Source organism: Megascapheus bottae, chromosome 24, assembly GCF_031878675.1.
Source record: "Megascapheus bottae isolate mThoBot1 chromosome 24, mThoBot2.hap1, whole genome shotgun sequence".
Taxonomy (NCBI): domain Eukaryota; kingdom Metazoa; phylum Chordata; class Mammalia; order Rodentia; family Geomyidae; genus Megascapheus; species Megascapheus bottae.
The window spans coordinates 26,813,408-26,817,632 of record NC_143532.1 but is presented as its reverse complement, the minus strand read 5'-3'; the positions used below and the strand labels follow the sequence as shown (position 1 = coordinate 26,817,632).

Sequence of the window (4,225 nt, the reverse complement as noted above, 5' to 3'; positions counted from 1 at the left end):
CTCTCCTAGAAGAGGATTACAATAGCTCAAAACCTAGGTACATAAGGTCATATAGGATGAGACTAAATAAAATGAACTCTAGGATATGGAAATGAAGTTTATTTTGTGTGATTGTTACTCTTAATGTACTATGCTATTTCTCTTCTTTTTTTGCCCTTATGGTTAATCTCATGTTGTTACTGTATCTGAATTTGATACTTGGTATATTGTATATGTTCATTTGTTCATTTGAAATAGTAAAGGGAAGGGGAAAAACAAGATGATTAGGAGGGGCTGGGGGAGGGTAAGGGGGACAAAAGCATGAGAAGGGATATCAATATGTGAGAAGTAATGCACCTACTATTTGACAAATATAACTGTAACCCCTCTAAACATTACTCCGACAATTTAAAAAAGTAGAGAGGGAGGAAAACAGATAAAAATTGTGGTTCAGGAGAGAACTCCTCAGAGTCCTTAGAAAGGCTCAGTCCAACAAAATAAATAGCAGGAAACCAGTACTCATAAAGGATGGGGACAGAGAGGCATGAGGAGAGGGGGAAGAATGCAGTCATAAAGTTCAATGACTATCCTACAAAATTAAGAAAATTTAGGGAAAGGTTAGGGCTGGGAGGAAGGAGGAGAATGATGAAATCAGTAATATTGATCAGGATGCATAATATTCATAAACCGTTGAATGGTAACTCCTTTGTACAACTACTAAGAGGTCATAGCAATACATTTTAAACAGATACATTATTGGAAATGTAACCTCTTTGTCCAACTACTGAATAATAAAAAGGAAGCATACATTTTAAAAAGAAAATGGAAAAATTTGTGGGTTTTTTTTCTGATTTGTATTATCTACACCATACCCAACCTAATGTTATGTGGCTTCAAAGTCATTCTTCTCACATTGAACAAATAATCTGTAAAGCACCAGTGGTTCACACCTGTAATCCTAACTACTTGGTAGGCTAAGATCAGAGGATTATGATTCAAAGACAGCCCAAGCAGAAATGTCCATGAGACTTTAATCTCCAATTAACCACTAAAAAGGTGGAATTGGAGATGTGGCTCAAGTGAGAGAGTGCCAGCATTTAGCTAGAAAACTAAAGGTTGGTGTTCAAGTGCTGAGTTTAAGCCCCAACACACACACACACACACACACACACACACACACACACACACACACACATACTTTAAAAATCTGTGTGTTTTATGCCTCAGATACTGTGTTAGACAACAGATATATGATGGAGAGCAAAATCTCAGGATCTTTCTCCTAAAATAGGGGAATATACTCTGAACAAACACATGAATCATCAGGATGTGATCCATGGCACGGAAGAGGAAAAACAGGGTGTCAAGAGACTGTAGTGTTTGGTTTGGGGGAGTGAAGAAAGGCCTTTCTGAGGGAGAACTATTCAAGATGAAACCTGAAGGAGGGGATGAGGAAAGTGAAGCCTTGCAGTAGCCAAGATCTTGCTCTGTTTGAAGAAATGAGAAGTGCAGTTTCCATAGTGTGGTGAGTGAGTAGTGGAAGAAGACACAGGGGAGACGCTTGGAAGATACTCAGATCTGGTCAACAGGCCTCACACATCTCAACAAGAAGTTTAAAACTTCAGTTGGGAGCCTTTGGCTCCCACCTATAATAATCATAATTACTCAAGAGGCTGAGATCCAGAAGATCATAGTTTGAAGCCAACTCAGGCAGAAAAGTCCACAAGACTCCATTTCTGAAATAAATAGCAAAAAGCAGAGCTGGAGGAGTGGCTGAAGTGATAGAGTGCCAGCCTCACAAGTACAACACCTTAAGTTTAAATTCTAGTATTACAAAAGAAAACAATTTTTAGATTAATCTGCAAGCAATAGATTTTAAACAACACAATCCAATTGAAAATGTCTGTCCTATAATCTGTGCTGTCCAATATGACAGCCGCTGTCTGCATGAAAATGGAGCAGTTATAATAGTCACTTCATTGAACAACACTGTTTTGAAAGGTTTAATGGACAACAGTTACGTGATCAGATTCAGCTTTTTAAAAAATGCATGCTCAAAGCCATATAACGAATGATTGTTGTCCTTAATGTACTATGTTGTCTCTCATCTCCTTTGCTGTCCCTTGGCTATCTCATATTGTTACAGTATCTCACTTTGTTATCTGATATATTGAATTTATTTGTATTTGGTTATTTGAAATTTGATAGGGAAGGGGGGAAAACCAAGGCGGGTGGGGGATGTGGGGGGGAGGGTAATGGGTACCAAGACATGTGAAAGGGTATCAATGTATGTGAATTAATGCACCTTCTATCTGGCAAATATCATGTAACCCTTTTACTAATTACAATAAAAAAATAAAAAATGCATGCTCTTTTTTTTCCACAACAGGTTTGCAGTCAGGATGCAGATGCTGTGAAAAATACCACTAATTCGAAGCCAAAATGGGAAAGGAAAAGACCCATATCCACATTGTCATCATTGGACATGTCAATTCTGGCAAGTCCATCACCACTGGACACCTGATCTACAAATGTGGTGGCATAGACAAGAGAAGCATTGAGAAGTTCGAGAAGGAGGCTGCTCAGATGGGAAAGGGCTCCTTCAAGTATGCCTGGGTCTCAGATAAACTGAAGGCTGAATGAGAGCGTGGTATCACCATTGACATCTCCCTGTGGAAATCTGAGACCAGCAGGTATTACGTGACCATTATGGATGCCCCAGGACACAGAGACTTCATCACGAACATGATCATAGGTATATCCCAGGCTGATTGTGCTGACCTGATTGTTGCTGCTGGTGTTGGTGAATTCGAAGCTGGTATCTCCAAGAATGGGCAGACCCATGAGCATGCCCTTCTGGCTTACACACTCGGTGTGAAACAGCTCAATGTTGGTGTTAACAAAATGGATTCCACCGAGCCACCCTACAGCCAGAAGAGATAAGTCAGCACCTACATTAAGAAAATTGGCTACAACCCTGACACAGTAGCATTTGTGCCAATTTCTGGTTGGGATGGTGACAAAACATTCTGGAGCCAAGTGCTTATATGCCTTGGTTCAAGGGATGGAAAGTCACCCCATAAAGATGGCAGTGCTAGTGGAACCACCTCGCTCAAGGCTTTGGATTGCATTCTGCCACCTACTCGTCCCACTGGCAAGACTTTGCACCTGCCCCTTCAGGATGTCTACAGAATTGGAGGTTTTGTCACCATCCCTGTGGGCCAAGTGAAGACTGGTGTCCTCAAGCCTGGCATGGTGGTCACCTTTGCTCCTGTCAATGTCACAACTGAAGTGAAGTCTGTTGAGATGCATCACGAGGCTTTGAGTGATGTGCATCCTGGGGACAATGTGGGATTCAACGTCAAGAACGTGTCAGTCAAAGATGTCCACCGTGGCAATGTTGCTGGTGACAGCAAGAATGACCCGCCCATGGAAGCAGCTGGCTTCACTGCTCAGGGGATCATCCTGAACCATCCAGGCCAGATCAGTGCTGGCTATGTCCCCGGGCTGGGTTGCCACAGCACTTTCAAGTTTGCTGAGCTGAAGGAGAAGATTGATGGCCATTCTGGTAAGAAGCTAGAAGACGGCCCTAAATTCAAGTCTGGTAATGCCGCCATCGTCAACATGGTTCCAGGCAAGCACAGATTCTCCAACTATCCTCCTCTGGGTCGTTTTACTGTTTGTGATATGAGGCAGACTGTAGCTGTGGGTGTCATCAAAGCTGTGGACAAGAAGGCTGCCAGAGCTGGCAAGGTCACCAAGTCTGCCCAGAAAGCTCAGATGGCTAAATGAATATTACCCCTAACACCTGCCACTTCAGTCTTCACCAGTGGTGGAAGAACAGTCTCAGAGCTGTTTATCTCAATTGGCCATTTAAGTTTAATAGTAAAAGACTGGTTAATGATAACAATGCATCGTAAAACCTTCAGAAGGAAAGGAAAATGTTTTGTGGACCATTTTTTTTTGGTGTGGCAGTTTTATTAGTTTTGTACTTTTTAATGGAAACAACATGACCAAAAATCTGTCACAGAATTTTGAGACCCATTAAAACAAAGTTTAATAAGAAAAAATGCATGCTCTGCTGCATTTTGGAGAAGAATAGAATGTATAGGGAAACAAGGAATAGTCAGTGGGGGGCTTGAATTGGTTTGGAGACAAGAGGTATGAGGAAAATGTGGAGAGAGAGGGGGGGAGGGAGGGAGATATTTCTGGTAGAGTCACAAAAATTACAAGATTCTACCAGAGA

The 4,225-nt window shown here is 41.6% G+C and overlaps 1 pseudogene; it reads left to right on the top strand.

The window, feature by feature from the left end:
* Nucleotides 1–2,421: 2,421 nt before the first annotated feature.
* Nucleotides 2,422–3,946, top strand: LOC150047170 (elongation factor 1-alpha 1 pseudogene; annotated as a pseudogene).
* Nucleotides 3,947–4,225: the final 279 nt, after the last annotated feature.